Genomic DNA, 14,244 nt, shown 5'->3' with positions numbered 1-14,244 from the left:
AACCCAGTTGTGCTTTTTGGCCATGACACCCAGTGGCGCATTAGCCACTGGGCCAAGGGGGCCCATGCCCAGGGGCCCCGGCCAATTGGGGCCCCCTGGAAAAATGGGTGTCCCCGCGACTAGCTCCACCCACCCAGCGCTCCTGCTGGGGAGCTGGGAAAGCTCCCTGCATCCCAACCCCACTCCCCACCTGGAGCACTGGGTGACGGGACAGGGCGGGGAAAGCCCCTGTGCTTCGACCCCATTTCCCCAACAGGTGGGCTGGGGGGGATTGCAGGCAGAAGGGAGGGGGAGAGGCCCCTCACTTGCTCTGACCCAGGGCCCCACAAATCCCTAAACCACCTCTGAACATCCCATGGAAATACGTTCCATCGGTTAGTTGTGCACTGGGTGAAAAAGGAGACTTCCTCTTGTTTGTATCCAACCTGCATCTGCCCAGGGAAGCCAGGGCAGTGGGTTGGGAAGCCTGATGCCACGCTAGCTGAGTGCATCTGCCCACGGGAGTCTCAGGGCAATGCACTGCAAAGCAACTAGCGATTGGGGATGCCTGACTGGAGCAGCACTGCCAAACTCAAGCACTTGAAAGTCACGAAACAAGCCTAAAAAAAATCACGATTGACTTAATAATCATATTTAAAATAAATAAATAAATCGGGGGGGGTGGGGGTTGGCCTCAGAGAGGGGAGGGTTCATATTTTTGTGCAGTGGTAATTAATTTCCTTGAAAAGAAGGCGGTCATCTTAGCCCTGGGTGCAGGTATTATTGCTCCGATGTCCATTTTATAGAGTGGGAAACAGGGACAGAGTGACTGACTTGTCCAAAGTCATACAACAAGTCCATGGCAGAGCTACGAATCCAACTGCTGAGCCACAAGGATTGGATGTAAAACAACCTAGTCACATCTGAGGCAAATGCCACGCTATGATACAAACTTAATCATGTGATGATGATGCTGTGTGACTCTCAAAAGTAATGTTAGGACTCTGTTGAGCCCTGGGTTGCTTTTGCTGAAATTTGGACAATTCCAGAGAAAACAATCCAGAACAGCAGCTGGTCATTTAATTTATCAGTGCCACAATTCACCCACAGCTGAGGAGAACAACTTACCTGCCTGACAGAGGGGTTATGAGTCTTAGTAAATGTCTGAGCTTGGAGATCCTCAGACAAAAGGCCCTATATAAATGCAAAATATTATGATTCGATTTTATAGGTTCCTTCCCCCATCCAGTTAATCAGAGACACAGTGTGCATCCCAAGGCCCGGTGTGGTCTATGAAGTCTTAAAATACATCCCACCATGACTCTCATCTCCCTATAGTTATAGAGAGAAAATAAAAAGCTGATCAACTCCAGATTTTTATTCCTGGTGAACACAAACAACTAACTTTTCCCTTTTTCCATCAAGGAACATACAAGTAAATACAATGATTGTGTGTATCTGTAATTGGTTTAAATGGATGTATATGTATATAAAAATTAGGCATGATTCTTGGGATCCTGGAATGCTACTAATAGACCCTTCAGCATAACATAGGTTAGGCACCCCACAATGAAGCAATGAAATAGAAGGTAGGAAAAGAATTGACTCAGATCCAAAAGGCACCAGCTGTGATTCATCAACAACAGCTTCAGCGACTTACATATTTAAACAGAGAGAGTGACATTATTAAATGATTATTCAGTGATGTATGAGAATTCCCATGAGATACACCTGAGATGGTGGTATGATATGACAAGTAACTGATCATTGTAGTGGGAATGATGATACACACTCACAAATATGTACATACCAACTGCCGATGCATGAATATCAATTATTAATAATTACGTATGGTACAGTAGCCAGAGTGCCCAGTTGAGATCTCATTGTACTAGATGCTGTACAAACACACAATGAGTGGGGAAGCATTGTTTTCACTTTCCTTTATACTTTAACCCCTATTTGTATAGCATTTTTTATCCCAGAGCAAACTGAACTGAACTAGTACATGCCATATATAGGAATCACTTCTTCCACCAATTAAATATAACTATCCCCCAGACAAAATATGTCAACTGTGCCAAAGCACAGAGTTACACTACACAGCAGTTTGGGAGAGAAGTGAAGGATATTTTATCCATTTGAAACTACAGGGGGAAAAGTAGGTAGGAAGACTATCCTTACCCAAGCTAAAAGAAAAGGAGTACTTGTGGCACCTTAGAGACTAACAAGTACTCCTTTTATTTTTGCGGATACAGACTAACACGGCTGCTACTCTGAAACTTACCCAAGCTGTAATTTGGTTGAGGTTAACACCTCTCTTTTGTGTAAAAAGTGCCTTAGGATCTTTAATTACCATAAACAGTGATGAAGTGAGCTGTAGCTCACAAAGCTTATGCTCAAATAAATTTGTTAGTCTCTAAGGTGCCACAAGTCCTCCTTTTCTTTTTGCATAAACAGTTAAGACCTTTGGTTTACTCTCATCCCAAAGATGGGACGAAGAGGGAGGATTCTAGCATGTTGCTACAGATACAGAGGAGGAACTTGGGTTACATATGGCAGATATATTTGAAGTCAGGAGTGAGGGCTGGGGTGTGTGAGGGTGGCTGACAGACCCAGAAAGATAAAGTAGGTGAAAATCTTTAGATTTCAGCTGCTACACCCTACTTTGTTGTATGCATTGGTTAGGTTAGTGAGGGAGCTTCTGATTTCTGTGGGCTATTTACATGGCAGAGCTTTTGTTTCCTCTTTCACTGATGTTACTATGTACAAAATTGCATGGATTCTACATTAAAATGTTCACTAGAGCCTTGCATAGACAACGAGGGAGTGTTTCCTTATGACCACATAAATATAGATACTTTCCTCACCTTTTCCTAAATGGAGCTATGTAGTAGAGTTGAAAGTTCTTTTTGTGATTCAAATCTACACCATGAACAGAGCAACTACCATGAAAAACGAAAAGCTTAACGCATTTCATGTTAAGACACAATGAACTGGGACCTGTAGTTTTGTATTTTCCCAATCTTACTTCTTTTCATGAGTGAAATGAATAATGGTGGATATCATGGCGATGGCAGGCTGCCAAATCCTGCCCAAATGTGTCTGTGTATATGTGTGTGTATGTAATTATACACAGGGACATACATACAGAAAGTACAGAGAGAGAGAGAGAGATTAAAGGTCTCTGCCTTTGTATATCACACCACTACTCTAGCATTATTGCTGATGATTATTATATCAGTTTTCATAGATCACTTGGTCTGGGCAAAATACATACTCTGAATGACTAGAGTACTATTTCACCTGAAGTACCCTTGTGGTTGTGGAAAAAAGAACACATCAGTTTACTTTGTTCTATTTTTTTCCCCAGCTTACGGGAAATCATGAACTGAATGTGGCCTCTGATCTTATTTTCTCTTTCTTGTATATATTTAAATATACATAAATAAATTTCAATGGACCAGATTTTTTTCATATGTAGAAAACCACTACCAAAATCTGAATTAAAAAAAAATAAAATTCCTTGGAACATTTTGTTTTATAATTAATTTCAAATAACATGTTTTATTTTGTCTGAAGGAAACGCCTGATGGAATAATTGAAGGGAGGGGGGAAATTAAACAGTGTATAGCACTTATTTATCTCCCCACTACATGTTTACTACCCTGGTTATAGCACAAATGGGTTCTGGTCCATGACTTGGACTCCTAGGTGCACCACAATTAATAATTATTTTAGTATATTATATGTAATATATTGTATACTAAATTATTATGATTTGATAACTGTGAATTACACAGTGAAACTAACTGTGCATTTGGTACTGTATATGGGAACAAATATACAGGTCTGCCTTTTATTATGGGCCTTTTCTACAGTGGGCTTTTTCCTAAAAAATGTCCATCTTTCCTAGCACTTGATGTAGCAGCAGCAGAGGGCTGGTATTGACATGGTGATGGTGGCCACTTGTATTTTTAGCACCATGTTGTGTAGAACTGACCAGGAGGATTAGATGATATTGGACCCACGCCCATAAAAATCAGTGGGACCCTTTGGTTTGAGCAGTCTGGCTCTGATCCAACAAGGTACTTAAGCACATGCTTAATTTTATGCACTTGATTAGTCCCTTTAAAATTAAGCATATGCTTAAGTGCTTGGCTGGATTGAGCCAGTTTACTCAGCACCTTGCAGGACTGATCCCATAGTATTGAAAACACCTGTGGCCACTGGTGTCTTCTCTGTACTAGTACTCCTATTTTGCTACCACCGGAGTTAGCATTTGTGGATCATATTTCAGGACATAAGCTAGGGTAGACACAGTCCTAATGATTGTGATCTTGAATTTACTTTGTGTTGGATTTTTTAAAGAGAGGCTGAGAGACCTGGAGGTGATATACTTCCATATCTTCCACAGGGCTCACTTCCTGTTTTTATGGGACCAGTTCCCAGTTTCCAGTTCCCAGTAAAGTCTGTGACAAAACTCCCATTAACTCCAATCAGAACATGCCTCTCTATCTTGTCAGGGAGAGACACGTGCAACTGAGGAAGAACAAAATGTATGTGACTAACTGAATGAACGTGTGTGTGTCCGTGTGACACCAGGATGATTGCTGTGAGGCAGAGAGATTGTTGTATTAAGTGCTGCCACCAGGACAGGAAAAAGTGGGCAGTGGCAAAATATTAAGTAGACAACTTCCCCTGTTCTTTACACTGGGCTATGTGCTTCTCTCTGTGGTAAAAAGGTAAGGGAAAGATTAGAAGCTGCAAAAATCTGCTGAATAAGTTAGTTTGCAGCATGGGAAAATAATGCTTGTGTTGTTATAATAACTATTCGTAATACTTAGGGCTTATATAATAATCTGAGTTCAAAGCACTGCACATACCTTAAATAATGAATCATTCACCATATACCTGTGAAGTAGATACATGAACATATAGTATTATCACCCCCAATTTATGCAGGGGAAGCGGAGGCAAAGAGAGTTGAAAACCATCCCTAGGCAATTCAGGGGCAGAACCTTAGCAAGAATTAAGGAGATCCCAGATTCCAGTCCTGTGCTCAGTCTGCTAGACCATATAGTAACTAGCAATTGAGATGCTGTAGTAAGTAGCATCTCAGCCACAGAAGAGATTTAAAGAAACCTGCTTATTGTGTGTGTGGGAAGATCCAGCATGTCGTGTCTATAGTAGGGGGACAGATCTTTTCCTTGACCCTTCCAATCTGTGATGTTTGCACCCCTATACACACACCATTGTCAAATGGCCCCTGCATGCTTAGGTATCCACCGAATTAATTACTTATATCTTGCCACAGTGAGTGTGGATTTTGACTGCACATTGCTGCTCAGAGCATCACTGATTTGCTGTCACTTTTCTGTATAATGTATCAAAGTGGCACTTTGGCCTTTGCTAGACTCCCCACACATTTTATTCAACTCGCATCCCTTTTTGGAGGGTTTTCTGATTTTCTGGATGGGGACAGTTTTATGCTGGAAGTTGCTTTGGCAGCCAGACCAAGTAAAAATTATCATCTTGTGCATAGAATTTTGGGTTTTTGTAGTAACTTCTGCTATGTTTTCAGTCTACAAGCCACAGGAACATATGGCTCACAGTTCTGTTCTGGGCTAATTCCCTATTAGATAACAAATAGTTTATGGTTAAGTTTTAGGGGAACTTCATCACTGCTACCTTTCATTTGCCTTTGTATCAGCCTAAAAAAAACCCTTGCTCATTCATCAGTTTGATTCCATTGTCCTGGCAATTTGCTTATTCATTTTCTTAAGAACCAGTCAACTTTCCAGAACTTTTCTTGTTCTAAGAGGAACAGTTTCAGTCCTAATCCTCAAAAGGGTTTTCTATAGAGGCTTAAAAGAAACTGAGGATATAGTCAAGTTTGGCAGTCCCAAAATGGGGTTTCTTTCATTTTTTTAAAGACGTCTCCCTAACCATGAAAAACACCTAACAACTTCCCCCTGAAAAAGAAGCTTGCAGTCCATGGTAAAACTACCACTAAGTTCAATGGAAGCCATCGCTAAAGTCCAGACTTCTTAACTGAGCTACCTGCCAGCAACAAGCCTGGGGGGCTGATTTTCTCTGTAATCGTGGTACATTTCACATTATTCCCCCCCTCCCCCCCAGTCTGTTCCACTCTGGCTAGACAGCATGGTGCCATAATATATAAGAATCTTTCTTGTCCAGGAACAAAACAGACAAGATGAGCACACCCAGAACCAAAATAAAGTTGGTTCTGTGGGTCTAATTTTAGACCAGCTCTCTTATATGGAATACCGTGTCTGCTGAGCCATTTCATCTGGGACCCATTTGCCTTGCAGCATTGGAATATAAAGTTGTTACATGGGAAAACACTGCACTGAAATTGTCTTTGATATTTAAATGAACAGTTTCTGTTTTCTGACAGCCACATACTGTTTGGGCATTTGTGTCTAACAGGCTTTTTGAGTCAGAGGCAACATAAAATGACACATGGAAGCCTCTATTGTTCCCAGCAAAGAACATATGTTTCTATGATCTTTCTGCAGCTACAGAGGGTGAGTAAGAAGCAGTAAGGACTATTGTTCAGCTATTATGTCTTTCTAAACTGCTTTACAACCCAGAATCTGGGACCCAGTACAAACTCTGAGTAGTAGACCAGGCACTGGATGCCAGAGGGGGCTAGAGGAAAGGAGTCCTCATCTCAAGTCACTAAGGTTATGTCTACTCTGCAATTAAAAACCCGGGTCTGGCCTGTGCCAGTTGACTTGGGCTCAAGCTGAGGGGCAGTTTAATTGCAATGTAGACATTTCGGCTCAGGCTGGCACCCAGGCTCTAGGACCCTTTGAGGTGGGGGACTGGGATGTCTAATTGCAGTATTAGACATACCACTTAGGGTATGTCTACATGGGGATAAAAGCCCTGCGGCATGGCTAAAATTCACTGTGCAGACATTTGGGCTTGGGCTGGAGCCCAAGGTCTGGGACCCTCCCACCTCGCGGGGTCCTGAGCTCAAATGTGTACACAGCAATTTTTCAGCCCTGGAGTCCAAGCCCTGAGAGCCCCAGTCATCTGACCTGGGCCTGTCACAGTTTATCATCCCTGTGTAGATACACCCTAAGTAGTTCCACTAATTCAGTTTAAGGGCTGAGGTAACCCTGTATGGCCTCAACACATCTCCACTGCACTGCCCAGATCATGCAGCCCCCACTTCTTCCCTGGCACAGCCCCTGTTCACCCCCTGTGCAATGCTATAGCGGTCATTCTTCTGGAACTGAACTTCACACTGCCATGGGAGTACACAGACCCTCCCGCAGCTCCCTCAATCCAGCCTCCGCCTCGTGCTGTGGAAACATACCCTTTCTACTTCAAAAGGGACCCCTGCAGCTCCCCAGGGGAGCTTCGAGTTGCCTGCCTTATTTTATATTAATTGATTTTCTATTTAAAACAGCACAAATCTAAACCAAGTTTACAGAAAACATTTTATGAGGAGCTGAAACTTTGAAACTAAATATTCTGACGTAGTGGACAACTGCTCCCATTACAGTGATGTTCTGCAATTCATGCTTAACTAGATAATCACTCCAGTTCTACATGGTGATCTGTAATTAAATCATTAGTCAGAGTTCAGATGCAAGAAAATATTTTACTTTGCAAGTAAAAGATGAACTCTTTAATAGAGGTGTCATCATGCAAGTCACGATTTACAGTACAGTTGGCTGGTGTAAGGTTGCAGCTTTGTAACAAAAGGCTAGCTAAGGAGCACAGTAATTACAATGATTATCAGATATTTGGTTTAAAAAATATGATACTTCCTGACTCAGAGAGTATATTATAAACCCAAAAGAGTATGTGGTCCCTTAACAGTTCAACTTCATAACTAGAAATCACACCAAACCAACAAGTCAATCTCATTTTTACCATTACTTTTTAGCAGACGTGAATGTGTACCACACCTGTGGCAGTGTTCATACCGGGTAAGTAGGTGGATGTGTAATCATTGCAATCAATCAGTCTGGTCACAAACAAGGATTAAATTATGTTCTTCTCAACTTGTTAGAAGTGTAATTTGCTGTAAGTTAATAAGCAAACATCCAACATCTTGAGGTCTATTTGCAGAGATATGAATTCAAAGGGAACTTTATGATGGAAAATTGCAATGATCGAGAGAGCAATGCACGTATATTCTGCTGTTGTGCCATCAGTAACATTTAGTTACAGTTGTGCTGGCATTTGCATTGGAAACTGTTAGTCTGCTGGGTGAATAATACTTTAGCCATTTCAATGTACATTAGTCAGAAAGTTGGGGCATGATGCTGAAGTCCTAATTCACAATGGGACCAAATTCTGCTGCAAGAATCCCTACATTCCACGACACTGTTAATTTATTCTCTCTGTGTGAACATATCAGGTCCCCATAACAATGGCTCCCATTTCCTCCCCAAGATGGGTCCTTAGAGGAAAAGGCAGAAGTGGGAAATGTCTGCTGTTTAAGCATTTTATATAGCACCCATCATCATAGTATGTGGAGATCGTGCCTGCCATTTCTGCTGGCTGTGGCCTGCTCATCATTACCACAGTGCCTCCAGAACGCTTTCAAGCAAAAAAAAATGGAGGTGGGGATGAATCGCATTTTCAAAAGTGCTCAAGGGCCAGATTTTTAAAGGTATTTGTTTGGTGCTGTAGCAGGGTGCTAACCCAGAGCACTCCCCGTCGTGGGACAACATGACCCTGCAGGCACAGTACCCTCCATTCCCTCTTGCTTCTCTCAACAAACCTGTTCACAGCCCAAAGGACTTATAGTAATATTCCCCTTCCTGGGATCCCATTTATTAAACTCTCTACAAAGATGCAGTCCCCTGTGGCCTCTCAGGCCCAGACCCTTCTCCTAGTCAAGGTATTCCACAGCCTTCCCTTCTGGGGCTGTGTACTGTTTGAAGCCAGCTTTTCCAACCCAGCAGTAGCCACATTCCAGCCCTGCTTCACAGAGCCTCCCTTCTCTCTCCCCAGAGTTTTTACCCTGTTCAGGAGATAGCTCGCTGGTTAACACCTGACCCCATTCACCAGCTTGTCTGCTGCTCCCCTAAACACCTATTCCTTAAAGGGGCCGTGTCATAGAGCAGGGTTAGCTGGCCACAGCAGCCACTAGAGGTGCCTACTGGGATTTTCACGGGCACCTAACCCCCACTGAAATCAAAGGGAGTTAGGAACCTAGGTGCTTTTAAAAATCCCACTAGGTGCCTAAATGCCTTTAAATATTTGGCCCTGAGGCACTTCGGCATCTAAGTTGTATTGATTTTCAATTAGCCTTAGGCTCCTGACTGCCTAAATCACAATTAGGGTGACCAGACAGCAAGTGTGAAAAATCGGGACGGGGGGTAATAGGAGCCTATATAAAAAAAAGACCCAAAAATCAGGACTGTCCCTATACAATCAGGACATCTGGTCACCCTATCCACAATGTATAAGTCAAATCTTAATCTTTTCCCTTTAAAAACACCAGGACTGGCCTTTGGTTGTAACTCACACACAGTTGTAAAGTACAGTGAGTGGGTTAATTTTGCAACACATTGGATCCTCTAGCCCGGGCTCTCACAGTACTGGGAAATGTAATAAACCACTCACAAAAACACACACGAAGGCCTACACACTACGTGGTGGGGAGGTAGCAAATTGAGGTGGACGCTTCCCCAAACCCATTGAGTGGGGAGTGCTGTGGCTCCTCTGTGTTCTCTTCACTCAGCCCAGGCACCAGGGAAGTTCAGCTCTGTACTCAAGGCTTCACATCCGTAGGAAAGGGAAGGGGGTAGGGACAGAGCTGCAAAGAAGATTCCAGGGGCCACATTTCCCACACCTTGCTCCCTTCATGTTGGGGTGGATTTTTATTTGGAAATCTGCCTGGGAGTTACAGCAGGTTGAATTAAGGCTTTGCGGATACCTGGGATTCAGTTCCTGGTGGCCAGCAAACAGTGTCTGTGTACCGATGCAGGCTCCAAACATAGTCATGGAAAGCCGCAATTTGTACCAGCTGAGTTTACTTCAAGTATAGACAAGCTCCCATGAATAATTGCTACTCTGTGCAGCTACTCAGTGGCTGCATTCTTCCACTTCAAAACAGGGGCCAAGTAGGGCTTAAATGGTTATTTGGCTTTGTGCAGAGAGATGAATTTCACCTAGAGTGCATAGAATAATGGGCATGTTGGTTGCCCCTTTGCAGACTGCCATATGTTTACATAGCCCAGGGCAGTGAGCCTCCAAGGCTGGATCCACAGACTCAGGCTCGCAGAGCTCATGCTAAAAATGGCTGTGTTGATGTTGCGGCTCGGGCGCTGACACCTGGGAGGGTGGCGGTGAGCTTCAGAGTCTGAGCCCCAACCCGAGCCGCAACCTAAAAGTGCTGTCTACGCAGTTCTTTTTAGCACAGAAGCACAAGCCCCAGTCTGGGTTGGGAGGCTCACTGCCACAGGCTGTGTAGAGTATGCCCTCAAAGGCCTGCGTGTACATTTCATTGTCACGGGGGCACAGAGCTAAAGTTTATTCAAGGGTCACACTTTCTTTCAATGGACTGCAACCATCTGTCTCATCACACACAGTCAGCTTGCCTCACACCATCTGTATGTTACACTCATTACACTATAAAAATGATTCAGAATGGGGAGGGGCTTGGCCATCAATCACCTCGCTGGCATGCGCTGGGTGAACTGCACATGTGCCACAGGCCATGACAAGCCACAATTAGCCTCCCCAGCTAGAGCGTCAGTATGCAAGTCACCTGGGTGATGTAATGCCTAGTGTAGATTCTATAACACCTAGCCGCCAGGAGGGGTAATTTGCATGTGAGTAGTAGGTGAGCATCATGTACATACAGCAACAGCAGAGGAATCCACTGATGAACATATCTTAGGTGTATCTCAGTTTGAGAAAGGGAACCTCTGTGTAGTAAGTGTCCCAAGGACAGGCCTGGGAACAGAACATGTCTTTAGAGACAGACCAAACAGTGTTGAAAACTCACGATTTTATTGAGAGTCCTGCAATATTTGGTGTTTTTCTAAGGACCCAGCTCCTGGAGTCATGTGATTCCATGAGACTCAGGTTTTTTTAAAAGTAAGTTTCTAGCCCCCCAAGATTGCAGAGAAAAGCTTGAAAATGTAAACACTAAAGGCTCAAAATACCTGAAAGCAAACAATAAAATTGGAGGGGAGAAGTGGTTATTTCTTTTAAACTCTGTTAATTTTTAAGCCAGTCTTAGGTTTCTGGGGGGCCTGACGCATGACTTTTGAATGTGTGGAATTGGCTTACTGCATTTCCACACATCCTCCCTCAGAGAATGAGCCACAGGAGATGAGGACATGCTGATAATGTTCTCACACAACCCACAGCACCCCAGGCAGAGTGGAAGGGGCAGGTGTTACTTCAATAAGTCATCCTTAAGAAGTATAATAGGTGAAATAAAAACCACATATTACACCTCTGAGTTATCATATCAGCCTGCTGTGTTATGTAATAATACTTAGCACTTATAATCAAGTCACTTCATAAACATTAACTAATGAATCCTCACCATACCTATAGGAAGTATACATTTGGCAAGAATTACCCCTCTTTCAGAGATGGGAAAACCAAAGCACAAAGAAGTGAAATGACTTAGCCCAATACCACACAGCGAGTGAGTTTCAGAGCCCAAATAGGAATATAGGAAATCCTCTGTTCAGATGACTAGGCGTGCCTCTATCATGAATTAAAGCCATGATGCTGTGTATTATCTGTATTTTAAAATGTTATGAAAATTAATGAAGACATTTGGGCTGTGCGTACGGTACGGATGATTTTTAATCTTCACTCTGCTTAGCCTTCAGTTTTTGAAAATAGCAAAGAAAAGGGGCTGATCTTCAGCTGATATAATTTGCAGTCGCTTCATTGAAGTTCAGGGAGCCAAATGAATTTAAGCTGATATACTGGTCCATTGTTTATGTAATTGTCACTGGGTTGCTGGGATGCAACCTGGACTGTTGGACAGCTGAGCCCTCCAAACCCACCAACCTGGGCTGTCTCTCACACTGTGATGCTGATGTCAAGCTACAAGCCTCTGACAGGCACTGCACTCACACAGACATCCACAGGCAGGGACACACCCAACCGAGTCGCATGAATGAACTCCCAGCCACTCATGAACCATCAATAGGGATCAGAGTAGCAGCCGTGTTAGTCTGTATCCGCAAAAAGAAATGGAGCACTTGTGGCACCTTAGAGACTAACAAATTTATTTGAGCATAAGCTTTCGTGAGCTACAGCTCACTTCATCGGCATCCGATGACAATGGACATGCACCAGCCTTTGTAACCTTCACTGATTTCCCAAGCACTTTAGACAAACTCACTGGTAAGGACAAAACATTAAAATAAGTAACAACTACAGAAAGATAGACTATGTGATTATAAGTGGTAGGCACAAAGGTTACCTTAAGAAATAGTTACCATAAGAAAATTAAAAATAAACACGCATTCTAAATCCTAAACTTTTAGACTAAGCAAGAGCTGAATCAAACAGTTTTTCTCACCCCAACAGATGGTACAAGAAGCTTACAGTTCTTCAGTACACAGGCTGGACCCTTTTCCAGTCTGGGACCAAACTCCCTCAGTTCAAAGTCTTTTTCTTCCAGACCTTCTTCCAGGTGTTGAGATTTGCGGGGGTGGAGGAGAGAGATAGGCCAAGTGATGATGTCACTATCTCTCTTTTTATGCCTTCCTCCAGCTGCTAGAAAGATCCTTGCGGTGAGGTGGGAGTCAGGCAGTCCCCATTGGTCAAGCAGTCTCCATTGCGCCTTTTCCAAGACGCCTCTGGGATAGTGGATTGTTTGTTGATGAGCCATTAATGAAGGTCTGGCTATAGATGGCTACTCCTTTGTTGTAGCTGAAAGGCTGGTTGTGGGTGTTCCCAACCTCACAACATATTTCAGTAACACACACATAGCAAAACTTCATAACTTCACATACAATGACAGCACATACAATCCAACAGATTATTGTTCAACAGATCGAGATTTACAAAATGATACTTCACAAGGCATACTTTGTACAAAACATATCCTAATCATATCACAGCAGTGAAAATGGAGGTTCCAGGGTACTACATTGAGGTATGGAGTGTCACAATAATGGAGCCCACTCTGTGCAAAGTTAAAGTAACAAAGCTGCTTCTGAGTTCTAGAATCCCAAGAAAGCACATGAAATCAGACTATTACATGTTTTTTGTTTGCATTCAATTTACAAGCAGCCAAAGATATTTTTTTCTTCATATTTTGGAAAAAACCTTGTACGCTCAGCCTGAGACCTCATATGGCAGAAGGCCTGTTAAAACTATGATTTTAAGCCATGTGAGTTGGCTGAACAGTAACAGAGTAATACTCGTTTTTTACTCCAAAATATGACTAACACGACATCCTCTGGCTGGTTGAATTTACAAAGGGGAAGGAGGTGCTACCTCAAGGAAAGTATTTAAAGACAAGGAGGCCAATAATAGGTTTCTCAAAACAGATTTAGTTTATTTCAATCTTGATTACACTTGTAAACAGAATCATTGCATTTCTTTGGTTGGCAAGGCAGAAAAGGAATGAGCTAACTGCTTGGTTGAAATTATGGCTTGTGGTAAACTGACAAGGATATCAGCAGCTGACCACACCATATCCACTGGCTTTTCAGTGCTCATTTTACAGCTTTGCCAAAGGTTCAGAAATCATGAGCAGGCCCTAAAACTTAAGAGATTTGCTTAACAATCATGAGATTTGAAAATAATAAATGTTGGCTTTTTTTTTTTTTTTTTTTTTGTCTTCTGGTTCTTGAGGTGGGAGAGTTCACATTTCCAAACTTTTCTCTGAACCACGGAGGCTAGAAATGTACTTAAAAAAAAAAAAAAAAAAAAAAGAAAGTTGAGAGTCTTAACCAATCATGTGACTGCAGAAAATGAGGCTTTCAAATGCTCACCAAATACTGCAAGTTTAGTTCAGCTGAGGGGGCTGGGAGCCTTCAGAACTCTTTTCCTTGTCAGAGCAAAGGCAATAGGGTGTGTTGGAAGGATGAAAGGGAACGCAGTTAAAGTACTCATGTTTAAGTGGCCTGAAGAAGCTTGCTCTGATAAGACAGCTAAACCTTTATGACTCAAAGACTTAGGGCTCTGTTCTATAGAATCTATGTCCCAATAAGGATGCATTTCTTTCTTTCCAGCAAAAATGGGCTCTCTTGCCAAAAACATAAAATCAATAGTTTTTCCACTTTG

The 14,244-nt window shown here is 42.7% G+C and overlaps 1 protein-coding gene across 1 annotated transcript in view; it reads right to left on the bottom strand.

Moving 5' to 3' along the window:
* Positions 1-14,244, bottom strand: part of PELI1 (pellino E3 ubiquitin protein ligase 1) — a 152,651-nt gene that overhangs the window by 55,579 nt on the left and 82,828 nt on the right. The window lies entirely within an intron of this gene.

The sequence above is a fragment of the Natator depressus genome, chromosome 3 (assembly GCF_965152275.1).
Source record: "Natator depressus isolate rNatDep1 chromosome 3, rNatDep2.hap1, whole genome shotgun sequence".
NCBI lineage: Eukaryota > Metazoa > Chordata > Testudines > Cheloniidae > Natator > Natator depressus.
The sequence above is the reverse complement of the archived record's forward strand: the minus strand, read 5'-3'. Positions and strand labels throughout refer to the sequence as shown.